The 14,461-nt window shown below is 41.4% G+C and overlaps 1 pseudogene across 1 annotated transcript; it reads left to right on the top strand.

The window, feature by feature from the left end:
- Window positions 1-9,719: 9,719 nt before the first annotated feature.
- On the top strand, window positions 9,720-11,338 carry LOC126930936 (tropomyosin alpha-3 chain-like; annotated as a pseudogene). The gene has a single exon (XR_007717715.1). The product of XR_007717715.1 is annotated as a tropomyosin alpha-3 chain-like (transcript).
- The last annotated feature ends 3,123 nt before the right edge of the window (window positions 11,339-14,461 follow it).

Here is a 14,461-nt window from a genome sequence, read left to right as displayed (position 1 = left end):
AATATTAAACCACCAAACCTAAGGACTTTCACAGAGTCCATTGCACATTGCACCCTCCGCCTCCTCCACTGGAACAGGTGCTGTATCTGTGGCTGAGAGACCCATAGACAGTTCACATCACAGGACTCTGTGCAGACAACCCCAGTACCAGCCTGTGGCTGGGTAGACTCGCTAAGTGGCTAGACCTAGAAGAGAGACAACAATCACTGCAGTTTGGCTCACAGGAAGCCACATCCACAGGAAAAGGGGGAGAGAACTACAACAAGGGAACACCCCGTGGAACAAAAACATCTGAACAGCAGTCTTCAGCCCTAGACCTTCCCTCTGACAGAGGCTACCCAAATGAGAAGGAACCAGAAAAACAATCCTCATAATATGACAAAACGAGGCTCTTCACCACCCCCCAAAAACTACACTAGTTCACCAGCAATGGATCCAAACCAAGAAGAAACCCCTGATTTACCTGAGAAAGAATTCAGGGAGTTAGTTATTAAGCTAATCAGGGAGGGACCAGAGAAAGGCAAAGCCCAATGCAAGGAAATCCAAAACATGATACAAGAAGGGAAGGGAGGAATACTCATGGAAATAGATAGCTTAAAGGACAAACAATAAAAAATTCAGGAAACCTTGGACACAGTTTTAAAAATGCAAAATTCCCTGGAAAGTCTCAGCAATAGAATTGAACAAGTAGAAGAAAAAAATTCAGAGCTCAAAGATGAGGTCTTCAAATTAACCCAATCCAACAAAGACAAAGAAAAACTAATAAAAAAATATGCACAAAGCATTCCAAAAGTCTGGGATTATGTTAAATGACCAAACCTAAGAATAATTAGTGTATTATTCTTCCTCTGAAGAAGAAGAGAATTCTAAAAGACTGAAAAACATATTTGGGAAAATAATCAAGGAAAACTTCCCTGGCCTTGCAAGAAACCTAGAAAACCAAATATAAGAAGCACAAAGAACACCTGGGAAATTCATCACAAAAAGGTCTTCATCTAGGTACATTGTCATCAGGTTATCCAAAGTTAGGAAGAAGGAAAGAATCTCAAGAGCTGTGAGACAGAAGCACCAAGTAACTTATGAAGGAACACCTATCAGATTAACAGCAGATTTCTCAGCAGAAACCCTACAAGCTAGAAGGCACTGGGGACCTATCTTCAGCCTCCTCAAACAAAACAAATATCAGCCAAGATTTTGTATCCAGTGAAACTAAACATCATATATGAAGGAAAGATACAGTCATTTTCACACAAACAAATGCTGAGAGAATTCGCCATTACCAAATCACCACTACAAGAACTGCTAAAAGTAGCTCTAAATCTTGAAGCAAATCCTGGAAACACATCAAAACATAACTTCTTTAAAGCATAAATCACACAGGACCTATAAAACAAAAATACAAGTTAAAAAGCAAAAACAAACAAAAAACCAAAGTACATAGGCAACAAAGAGCACAATAAAACCAATGGTACCAAGGGGCACACCCAAGATGGCTGAATAGGAACAGCTCCAGCCTTCAATTCCCAATATGAGGGACATAGAAGATGGGTGATTTCTGCATTTTCAACTGAGGTACCAGGTTCATCTCACTGGGGCGTGTCGGACACTTGGCGCTGGTCCGCGGGTGCAGCCCGACCAGTGAGAGCTGAAGCAGGGCAAGGCATCACCTCACCTGGGAAGCGCAAGGGGGAAGGGAATTCCTTTTCTTAGCAAAAGGAAATTGAGACACACAACACCTGGAAAATCAGGTAACTCCCACCCTAATACCAGGCTTTACCAAGGGTCTTAGCAAACGGCACACCAGGAGGTTATATCCCACACCTGGCCCAGAGGGTCCCACACCCACAGAGCCTCCCTCATTGCTAGCACAGCAGTCTGAGATCTAACTGCAAGGCAGCAGTGAGGCTCAGGGAGGGGCACCCACCATTGCTGAGGCTTAAGTAGGTAAACAAAGCCTCCATGAAGCTCGAATTGCGTAGAGCCCACCACAGCTCAAGGAGGCCGGCCTGCCTCTGTAGGCAGGCTACTACATGACAAATGCACAAGCTTCAGTAACTGACTCCATCAACTGGAAGAAAGAGTATCAGCGATTGAAGATCAAATGAATGAAATGAAGCGAGAAGAGAAGTGTAGAGAAAAAAGAGTAAAAAGAAATGAACAAAGCCTCCAAGAAATATGGGATTATGTGAAAAGACCAAATCTAAGTCTGATAGGTGTGCCTGAAAGTGATGGGGAAAATGGAACCAAGTTGGAAAACATTCTGCAGGATATCATCCAGGAGAACTTCCCCAACCTGGTAAGGCAGGCCAACATTCAAATTCAGGAAATACAGAAAATGCCACCAAGATACTCCTTGAGAAGAGCAACTCCAAGACATATAATTGTCAGATTCACTAAAGTTGAAATGAAGGAAAAAATGTTAAGGGCAGCCAGAGAGAAAGGTCGGGTTACCCACAAAGGGAAGCCCATCAGACTAACAGCAGATCTCTCAGCAGAAACTCTCCAAGTCAGAAGAGAGTGGCGGCCAATATTCAACATTCTTGTAGAAAAGAATTTTCAACCCAGAATTTCATATCCAGCCAAACTAAGTTTCATAAGTGAAGGAGAAATAAAATCCTTTACAAACAAGCAAATGCTTAGAGATTTTGTCACCACCAGGCCTGCCATACAACAGATCCTGAAGGAAGCACTAAACATGGAAAGGAACAACAGATACCAGCCATTGCAAAAACATGTCAAAATGTAAACTCCATCGATGCTAGGAAGAAACTGCATCAACCAACAAGCAAAATAACCAGCTAATATCATAATGATAGGATGAAGTTCACACATAACAATATTAACCTTAAATGTAAATGGACTAAATGGTCCAATTAAAAGACACAGACTGGCAAATTGGATAAAGAGTCAAGACTCATCAGTTTGCTGTATTCAGGAGACCCATCTCCATTGCAGAGACACACATAGGCTCAAAATAAAGGGATGGAGGAAGATCTACCAAGCAAATGGAAAACAAAAAAAAAAGCAGGGGTTGCAATACTAGTCTCTGATAAAACAGACTTTAAACCAACAAAGATCAAAAGAGACAAAGAAGGCCATTACATAATGGTAAAAGAATCAATTCATCAGGAAGAGCTAACTATCCTAAATATATATGCACTCAGTACAGGAGCACCCAGATTCATAAAGCATGTCCTTAGAGACTTACAAAGAGACTTAGACTCCCATACAATAATAACGGGAGACTTTAACACCCCACTGTCAACATTAGACAGATCAATGAGACAGAAAGTTAACAAGGATATCCAGGAATTGAACTCAACTCTGCACCAAGTGGACCTAATAGACATCTACAGAACTCTCCACCCCAAATCAACAGAATATACATTCTTCTCAGCACCACATCACACTTATTCCAAAATTGACCACATAGTTGGAAGTAAAGCACTCCTCAACAAATGTACAAGAACAGAAATTATAACAAACTGTCTCACAGACCACAATGCAATCAAACTAGAACTCAGGACTAAGAAACTCAATCAAAACTGCTCAACTACACGGAAACTGAACAACCTGCTCCTGAATGACTACTGGGTACATAACGAAATGAACACAGAAATAAAGATGTTCTTTGAAACCAATGAGAACAAAGACACAACATACCAGAATCTCTGGGACACATTTAAAGCAGTGTGTAGAGGGAAATTTATGGCACTAAATGCCCACAAGAGAAAGCAGGAAAGATCTAAAATTGACACCCTAACATCACAATTAAAAGAACTAGAGACGCAAGAGCAAACACATTCAAAAGCTAGCAGAAGGCAAGAAATAACTAAGATCAGAGCAGAACTGAAGGAGATAGAGACACAAAAAACCCTCCAAAAAAATCAATGAATCCAGGAGCTGTTTTTTTGAAAAGATCAACAAAATTGATAGACTGCTAGCAAGACTAATAAAGAAGAAAAGAGAGAAGAATCAAATAGACACAATAAAAAGTGATAAGGGGGATATCACCACCGACCACACAGAAACACAAACTACCATCAGAGAATACTATAAACGCCTCTACGCAAATAACCTAGAAAACCTAGAAGAAATGGATAATTTCCTGAACACTTACACTCTCCCAAGACTAAACCAGGAAGAAGTTGAATCCCTGAATAGACCAACAGTAGGCTCTGAAATTGAAGCAATAATTAATAGCCTACCAACCAAAAAAAGTCCAGGACCAGACAGATTCACAGCCAAATTCTACCAGAGGTACAAGGAGGAGTTGGTACCGTTCCTTCTGAAACTATTCCAATCAATAGAAAAAGAGGGAATCTTCCCTAACTCATTTTAGGAGGCCAACATCATCCTGATACCAAAGCCTGACAGAGATACAACAAAAAAAGAGAATTTTATACCAATATCCCTGATGAACATCGATGCAAAAATCCTCAATAAAATACTGGCAAACCAAATCCAGCAGCACATCAAAAAGCTTATCCACCATGATCAAGTGGGCTTCATCCCTGGGATGCAACGCTGGTTCAACATGCGCAAATCAATAAATGTAATCCAGAATATAAACAGAACCAAAGACAAAAACCACATGATTATCTCAATAGATGCAGAAAAGGCCTTTGACAAAATTCAACAGCCCTTCATGCTAAAAACTCTCAATAAATTCGATATTGATGGAATGTATCTCAAAATAATAAGAGCTATTTTTGACAAACCCACAGCCAATATCATACTGAATGGGCAAAGACAGGTATGGCCAGGTGTGGTGGTTCACACCTATAATTCCAGCACTTTGGGAGACTGAGGTGGGTGGATCACGAGGTCAGGAGTTCAAGACCAGCCTGGTCAACATGGTGAAATCCTGTCTCCACTAAAAATACAAAAAAAAAAAAAAAAAGAAAAAAATTAGCTGGCACGGTTGTGGTGGGCACCTGTAATCCCAGCCACTTGGGAGGCTGAGGCAGGAGAATCTCTTGAACCTGGGAGGTGGAGGTTGCCGTGAGCTGAGATCTCACCACTGCACACTGCACTCCAGCCCAGACAACAGTGCGAGATTCAGTCTCAAAACAAACAAACAAACAAACAAAAAAAACACAGAAAGAAACTGTGGTATATATATGCAATGGAATACTATGCAGCCATAAAAAGGAATGAATTAACAGCATTTGCAGTGACCTAGATGAGATTGGAGACTATTATTCTAAGTGATGTAACTCAGGAATGGAAAACCAAACACTATAAGTTCTCACTGATATGTGGGGGAAAGCTATGAGGATGCAAAGGCATAAGAATGATACAATGGACTTTGGGGCCTTGGGGGGAAGAGTGGGAGGGAGACTAGGGATAAAAGACTCAAATATGGTGCAATGTATACTGCTTGGGTGATGGGTACCCCATAATCTCACAAATCACCACTAAAGAACTTACTCATGTAACCAAATACCACCTGTACCCTAATAACTTATGGAAAAATAAAATAAAATAAATTAACAAAAGAAAGATAATGTGAGTTTAAAGAGGATGCCAATCTCTGAAACTCTAATTCTGGGTTTTAAGAGTGAAAATGCAGATGCAAGCAGACGGCCACTTTGCATTGTGGAAAAGGGGAGGCTCTATGGGGACCCAGATGAACTGAATATCTTTTCTCATATCAAAAATCACTATTTCATTATATTTTGAACTTGGCAACAATCTAGTTCTAAATTTAACTGCTGTCTTTAAAAATTTCAGGCATTAGCTGAGTGCAGTGGCTCACACCTGTAATCCCAGCACTTTGGGAGGCTGGGGTGGGTGGATCACTTGAGGTCAGGAGTTTGAGACCATCCTGGCCAACATGGTGGAACCCCATCTCCACTAAAAATACAAAAATTAGCTGGGCATGGTGGCAGGGGCCTGTAATCCCACTACTCGGGAGGCTGAAGCAGGAGAATCGCTTGAACCCGGGAGACAGAGGTTGCAGTGAGCCGAGATCGCACCACTGCACTCCAGCCTCAGCAACAGAGCCAGACTCTGTCTCAAAAAAAAAAAAGGCCAGGTGGCTGGGCACGGTGGCTTAAGCCTGTAATCCCAGCACTTTGGGAGGCCGAGACGGGTGGATCATGAGGTCAGGAGATCGAGACCATCCTGGCTAACACGGTGAAACCCCGTCTCTACTAAAAAATACAAAAAACTAGCTAGGCGAGGTGGCAGCCGCCTGTAGTCCCAGCTACTCGGGAGGCTGAGGCAGGAGAATGGTGTAAACCCGGGAGGCAGAGCTTGCAGTGAGCTGAGATCCGTCCACTGTACTCCAGCCTGGGCGACAGAGCGAGACTCCGTCTCAAAAAAAAAAAAAAAAAAAGGCCAGGTGTGGTGGCTTACACCTATAATCCCAGTACTTTGGGAGGTCAAGACGAGCGGATCATGAGGTCAGGAGTTCGAGACCAGCCTGACTAACATGGTGAAACCCCATCTCTGCTAAAAATACAAAACTTAGCCAGGCGTGGTGGCATGCTCCTGTAATCCCAGCTACTCGGGAGGCTGAGGCAGGAGAATCACTTGAACCTGGGAGGCAGAGGTTGCAGTGAGCCGAGATCGTGCCACTGCACTACAGCCTGGTGACACAGCAAAACTCCATCTCAAAAAAAAAAAAAAAAAAAAAAAATACAGGCATTGTAATGTCAAATTCAAAATTACATATATTCTTTCTTGGAAATTACCTGCAGTACAAAAAAATCCAGCCACAAAAAGAATACAGTTCAGAAAAAAAAATGGTTAATAAATATCTGATAAGGTGCTAGATCACATTTTTTATTAAATAAATCCATATTAAAATAACAATGTTATGTCATGTTTTACTGCCAGATTGGCAAAGATTAAAAACAGACACTCTCCGACACATGCTGCTGGTAAGAGCACAGGTTGGCACAAGCTTTTTGGATGGCATTTTCATAGTATTTATCCAAATTTCAAATACATCTGCTCTTTGACCCAGCAATTCCATTTCTAGAAATTTACCGTACAGATATATCACATAAGCATGTAAAAACATATATTACAAAGTTATTTATTGTCGCAGGATTTGTAATAGTGAAAACCTAAAATCATTTTAATTGTAGTCCAGAGACAATGAAATATATTACAGTGTATCATACTGTGAAATATCTACATGGCATTGATAGATTGTTAAGTAGAGAATGCTAGTTATAAGATTGTGTGTGTGTACCATAAGTTCATTTGTGGGGAAATATTGTACATGCGGAAACAGCTGTAATGATACATACGAAATTGTTGTGACTCCTGCCATTGGAATTTAAATGAGAAGAAAAAAAATCAGGACAATTTCTTTTTTTCTCAACTATTTCTGTTTATACAAACATACACTACTTTTATAATAAAATATTTTTAATTCAGTCACAATTTTGCATTACTACATAATCTGTAAAACAATCTAAAATACAATTAAACTCTACTGTAAAATTAACTGATAATTAAACTTTACATTCACTCTGGGTGGTATTTTAAGATGACAATGAATTGAGGTACAAAAGTAGCACAGATAAAAGTCTAGAAAAGTGAAATTTAGGCCAGGCATGGTGGCTCATGCCTGTAATCCCAGAACTTTAGGAGGCTGAGGCGGGAGGTTAGCTTGAGCCCAGGAGTTCAAGGGTAGCTGGGCTACATAGGGAGACCTTGTCTCTACAAAAAATTTTAGGGCCGGGCGCGGTGGCTCACGCCTGTAATCCCAGCACTTTGGGAGGCCAAGGCGGGTGGATCACGAGGTCAGGTGATCAAGACCATCCTGGCTAACGTGGTGAAACCCCGTCTCTACTAAAAATACAAAAAATTAGCCAGGCGTGGTGGTGGGCACCTATAGTTCCAGCTACTTGGGAGGCTGAGGCAGGAGAATGACCTGAACTGGGGAGACAGAGCTTGCAGTGAGCCAAGATCACGCCACTGCACTCCAGCTTGGGCGACAGATCAAGACTCCGTCTCAAAAAAAAAAAAAACAAAAGTAAATTAGTTGGGTGTGGAGGCACATGCCTGTAGTCCCAGCTACTCGAGAGGTTGAGGTGGAAGGATTGCTTCAGCCCAGGAAGTTGAGGCTGTAGTGAGCCAAGATCATACCGCTGCACTCCCCCCTGGGTGATAGAATGAGATCCTGTCTCAAAAAAAAGAGTGAAATGTAAAGGTTGGTAACTTTTTAATCTATATAGATAATGCAAGTAGTAATGTAAATGAACTACTAAACTCAGTTTTATATTATGAGATAAAGTTTATTGTATGTGATTATGTGTGTGTGTGTGTGTGTGTGTGAGTGTGTGTGTGTATTTTTTTTTTTTTTCTTGAGACAAGAACTCACTCTGTCACCCAGGCAGATTTTAGTGAAATTTCAGGAGGGTAAAGGGAAAGTTTTTCCTTGGCCCCTGTACAACTTATACACCCCTTATTTCCCTGCTTCCAGTGCAGGGGAAGTACAACTAGTAGCACAATCTCGGCTCACTGAAACCTCTCTCTCCTACTGGGCTCAAGCAGTCCTCCCACCTCAGCCTCCCCAGTAGCTGGGACTACAGGCATGCGGCACCATGCCCAGCTATTTTTTTTCTTTTTTTTGTACTTTTAGTAGAGACGGAGTTTTGCCATGTTGTCCAGGCTGGTCTCGAACTCCTGAGCTGAAGCGATCAACCTGCCTTGGCCTCTCACAGTACTGGGATTACAGGCGTGAGCCACCGAACCCAGCCAGAAATATATTTTTAAAAGCCAACAGAGAAGCTGCTTCTATACCTTGTCTCCAAGTCCATATATTCTCCTATTGCCATCTTTGAAAGGACAGTAGAAGCTATTTTGCAGGGCCAGGGCTATGGAATTTCCTTCACTTCCTGTCTCTGCCCTACAGAAAGCTGGGTTATTTGGAGTAATGGACAGGGGTCTTGATACTATGTATGCTGTGTCTACAGAGGAAAACATTACATGTTATAGTGGGGGCAGCCATACTTCCCCTGCACTGGAAGCAGGGAAATAAGGGGTGTATAAGTTGTACAGGGGCCAAGGAAAAATTTCCCCTTTACCCTCCTGAAATTTCACTAAAACTTGACTCACAAAAGGCAGATTAATTGGAGAAAAGGCATACAAATGTATTAACATACACATGGTGGAGAAACACAGAGTGATTATTCCCAATCCTCAATGGGGTGCAGAAGCTTATATATCATCTTGAGGTTACAGAAAGAATGGGGGGCTCAGAGCATGACCAAAAACAGGCTATGGTGACAAACCAGGTTATGGTGGCTAGACAGGTCATGGGAGGGAGAGAAGAGGAGGGTTGGCCAGCAAAGGTGGTCTTGCTACGTAGATGAAACCTCACAGGTAACAGCCCTCAGAGAGGGTAAATGATGCTAAATATTTCTTCCAAACTTTTAAAGATGTCAGACTCTCCATTAATCTTTCCTAGATCTGAACAAAGGAAGGCCCGGCTGCATCAATGCAGATTCTCTACAGATGCAAATCTGCCCTGCAGAAGACAGCTTAACTACTTCTGTTTGTTGGCCCTCTGAACAGCCATCTCAAAATATGTCAAAATATATGTGTGTGTGTGTATATATATACATATATATATGTGTATATATATATGTGCCAGAAGATGCTTAGACATCCTGAAGTTTCTTTAGGTATTAAAGTCTTCTGAGGTTGAAGTGGAGCTCATGACTCAGGAAAGAAGATGGTACCAAGCCATAATCGGGGGAAGTAAGGGTGAGAGGAGGCTGCAACGCCGAGCAGAGGAGGCAGGAACCGGAGCGCGAGCAGAAGCTGGGTGGGCACCATGGCTGGGATCACCACCATCGAGGCAGTGAAGCTCAAGATCCAGGTTCTGCAGCAGCAGGCAGATGATGCAGAGGAGCGAGCTGAGCGCCTCCAACGAGAAGTTGAGGGAGAAAGGCGGGCCCGGGAACAGGCTGAGGCTGAGGTGGCCTCCTTGAACCATAGGATCCAGCTGGTTGAAGAGGAGCTGGACTGTGCTCAGGAGCACCTGGCCAGAGCCCTACAAAAACTGGAAGAAGTGGAAAAAGCTGTTGATGAGAGTGAGAGATGTATGAAGGTTATTGAAAACCGGGCCTTAAAAGATGAAGAAAAGATGAAACTCCAGGAAATCCAACTCAAAGAAGCTAAGCACATTGCAGAAGAGGCAGATAGGAAGTATGAAGAGGTGGCTCGTAAGTTGGTGATCATTGAAGGAGACTTGGAACGCACAGAGGAACAAGCTGAGCTGGCAGAGTCCCGTTGCCGAGAGATGGATGAGCAGATTAGACTGATGGACCAGAACCTGAAGTGTCTGAGTGCTGTTGAAGAAAAGTACTCTCAAAAAGAAGACAAATATGAGGAAGAGATCAAGATTCTTACTGATAAACTCAAGGAGGCAGAGACCCGTGCTGAGTTTGCTGAGAGATCGGTAGCCAAGCTGGAAAAGACAATTGATGACTTGGAAGATAAACTGAAATGCACCAAAGAGGAGCACCTTTGGATGCTGGACACAAAGGATGCTGGACCAGACTCTGCTTGACCTGAATGAGATGTTGAATGCCCCAGTCCCACCCTGCTGCTGCTCCTCCCTCTGACCCAGACTCCACCTGAGGCCAGCTTGCCGGAAGCTGACCTTTAACTGAGGGCTGATCTTTAACTGGAAGGCTGCTTTCTCCTTTCGCCGCCCCCTCCTTCCCTGTGTCTTTTTCGCCAAATTGTCTCTGCCTTTTTTCCGGACATTCCAGCTGGGCTAGAGGCTGAGCACCTTCAGAAACAACATTTAAGGGAATGTGAGCACAATGCATAATGTGTTTAAAACGCATGTTGTGATGTACACATTTTGTAATTACCTTTTTGTTGCTTTGTAGCAAACATTTGTAAAACATTCAAAATAATTCCACAGCCCTGAAGCAGCAATCGAATCCCTTTCTCACTTTTGGAAGGTGACTTTTCACCTTAGTGCATATTCCCCTCTCCATAGAGGAGAGGAAAAGGTATAGGCCTGCCTCACTGAGAGCCAAACAGAGCCCAGGGAGACTCCACTATGGGAAACCTCATTGCTCTGTACAAAGTACTAGCTAAACCAGAAAGATGATTCCAGGAGGAGTTGGCCAAACAACAAAAACAAAAACTGTGCTGTTCAAGTTCTCAGCTTTAAGATATCTTTGGATAATGTTATTTCTATTTTTATTTTTTTTCATTAGAAGTGACCAAATTAAGATGGTAAGACCTCTGAGACCAAAATTTTGTCCCATCTCTACCCCCTCCCAACTGCTTAACAGAATGGATCATGCCCCCTTATGTTGAGGTGACCACTTAATTGCTTTCCTGCCTCCTTGAAAGAAAGAGAGAGAAAAAGAAAGAAAGAAAGAAAGAGAGAGAGAGAAAAAGAAAGAAAGAAAGAAAGAAAGAAAGAAAGAAAGAAAGAAAGAAAGAAAGAAAGAAAGAAAGAAAGAAAGAGAAAGAAAGAAAGAAAGAAAAAGAAAGAGAAAGAAAGAAAGAAAGAAGATTGTGTTTTTGCCACTGATTTAGCCATGTGAAACTCATCTCATTACCCTTTTCTGGGTTTGAAGTTGCTGTCTCTAAAAGTGCCATCTCTGATGTCAGTGCTGGAGAAATCTTGAATAGCTTATGTACAAAACTTTTTAAATTTTATATTATCTTGAAACTTTGCTTCTTTGGGTTTGTGGCACCCTGGCCACCCCATCTGGCTGTGACAGCCTCAGCAGTCTGTGGGTTGGCAGTTTGTTGATCTTTTATAATTTCTTTCCCTACCCAGTCCCCATTTTCTGGCACGCTTTCTAGGAGGTCTGTTTAGGTGTACATCCTGCAGCTTATTGGCTTAAAATGTTACTCTACTTTGATGTGGTCTCCTTGGGGCCAATTGGGAGAAAGAGAAATCAATAGTGCAACTGTTTTGATACTGAATATTGACAAGTGTCTTTTTGAAATAAAGAACCAGTCCCTCCAACCCTCAAAAAAAAAAAAAAGCCATAATTGGTACAGAATATTATTTATATATGTTATATATATTATATATATGTATATATATAATATATATAAGTGTATATATAATATATGAGAGAGAGAGAGTGTGTGTGTGTGTATATATATATATTTTTGAGACGGAGTCTCACTCTGTCACCCAGGTTGGAGTGCAGTGGCATGATCTAGGCTCACTGCAGCTGCTACATCCTGGGTTCAAGTGATTTTCCTGCCTTATGCTCCCAAGTAGCTGGAATTATAGGCATGCACCATGACACCAGCTAATCTTTGTATTTTCACAAAAATATTTCTTCCAGACTTGGTTTGCCCATGCTGGTCAGGCTGGTTTCGAACTCCTGATCTCAAGTGATCCACCTGCCTCAGCCTCCCAAAGTGCTGGGATTACAGGTGTCAGCCACCATGCCCAGTCAAGAAATGTATTCGGAGGTAAAATATTTTTATGTCTTTTACTTGCTAGATTTTGCCTATGACTAGAAGAATAAACTAAGTGTCCTCTGCTGCATACCTAAAAGGGTATTGGATACAGAACACAGGAAAGAAGATGCTGGAAATGCTGAGATACTGAGGAGGGATCTCTGGACCAACCATATCAAGGCCCTGCAAATAACTGGTTATAGCAGTTGTTTGTTCCCATGTCAGTCTTCCTACCAAGCTAAAAGCTCCTGGGATACAGTTATCACAGTGATTGTCACATAGTAGGTTCTCATAAATACAGATTTGGTTAAATGGATGGATCAATAGATGAGTGACAGAAGAAAGACTCCTTAGAGACTTGCACAAACTCCCTAAATGAAGGGGGAGGATAAAATATTCAGGTGACATGAATCAGAGGGAATAGCAGAAAACCATGCCAGGGAGAATAAGAATGGGAATCTTGAGCTGTCTCAGTGTACGGTACACTTGGGGGACCTTATATACTTGGCTAACGTAGATAACCCAAAGAAATACATAACTGTAGAAGTCACATAGCTCAAAGTCAAGATGGGGTGCATCTAGATTTCCTCCAAAGAGAGGGAATTCCATTATTCCTGGTTGAGGAGAATTTTGGAGAGTTTACATAAAATAACTCATGCCATTTGCCTGCTCAGAATATATTATTCCCTACCAATTCTATACCATCTTCTTTCCTGAGCCATGAGCCCCACTTCAAGCCCAGAAACTTTAATATCTAAAGAAATTTCAGGATATTTAAGCACCTTCTGGCACACTCAGGAGCAGAGCTGCTGCTGTTGCCACTATAACAACTACCAATACTCTTATCACCACTATTATCATGACCACCATAATCACTACCATTAGATAAGAGTGAAACCATCCAATAGTAAATCAGAATCCTAAAACATTGTCTGGGATCTTGGTCAATCAGAATGGTATCTCTTCCTTTCTTGCTTTTGGTAATAAACAGGAGGAGGAGAGCAGAAGGGAGACAGAATTTTCCCTTTAGTTATATCCATATCTATAGATCTATGTTTATATTACTAAAAGTGTATTAGGGAAGCTTCAAGAATTGGGAAAAGAACTTTAAAGACCCAAAAGATTCTAGGGCTTCAGAAATTCAAGCTGGGATTCAATATCTCCAGGATTTTCTCTCTCACCCTTTCATTTTTGCTTACTTCTGCTTGACTTCATTCTCTCCTATAACAGATGGACTTTCCCCACTGATAGAAAACCTATCTGCCAGCAGCTTGGGCTTATATCATCCCGGTCATTTTCTCCAAAAGAGAGTATATATTCTCAGCTTCATTTTGAAGATTTCCAGGGAAAATTTTCAGAGTGACTTGTTATGTACTTATCCCTGGACCAATCGTTATGATCAAAAGGATGGTTTACTTTGGAGTGGGCAGCCTATATAGCATGTCCACTCTTAGGGCAGGGAGTGAAGTCTTATGATCGGCAGCTCCACAAAAACCACATGGGATGTATGGTGGGGGCAATGATGCCCTTCTCCTGAAGGAAGGGAAAGAAAAAAAGATGCTTCAGATGTCCACAAAAATAGATAAAAAGTAGATAGATAGGCAGGTAGGTAGATATATAGATGGTAGAGAGAGAGAGGAAGCAGGTTCATTAGCTAACTATATAGCTAACAAACAGATGTGTTAGTGCTCATATAGGGTTAAATATTTGTTCTCTTTTTTTAAGATTTATTTTTGCTATCTCTCCTATTCATTTTTTCAAATATATTATAAAATTGTTGTCATAAACCAAAGAAATAGAAAAACCTGTTTATATCTTAATTAGAATTTATGACATCCAGGAGTAATTAGGAAAGAACAGACATCTTCATAATATTCGACTTTCTGTCCAAATGTACAGCATAGCTTTACAACTTTTCACTCATTCAATCTTTTCCAATATCCCAAAAAGTTTTTGTAGATCTTTTATGTAATATAAGTGAGAGATTATTCACATAATAGCTAGCACCAAAACAGTCTTTGATTAGAAAAATACCTTAATA

The sequence above is a fragment of the Macaca thibetana genome, chromosome 11 (assembly GCF_024542745.1).
Source record: "Macaca thibetana thibetana isolate TM-01 chromosome 11, ASM2454274v1, whole genome shotgun sequence".
Lineage (NCBI taxonomy): Eukaryota > Metazoa > Chordata > Mammalia > Primates > Cercopithecidae > Macaca > Macaca thibetana.
The sequence above is the reverse complement of the archived record's forward strand: the minus strand, read 5'-3'. Positions and strand labels throughout refer to the sequence as shown.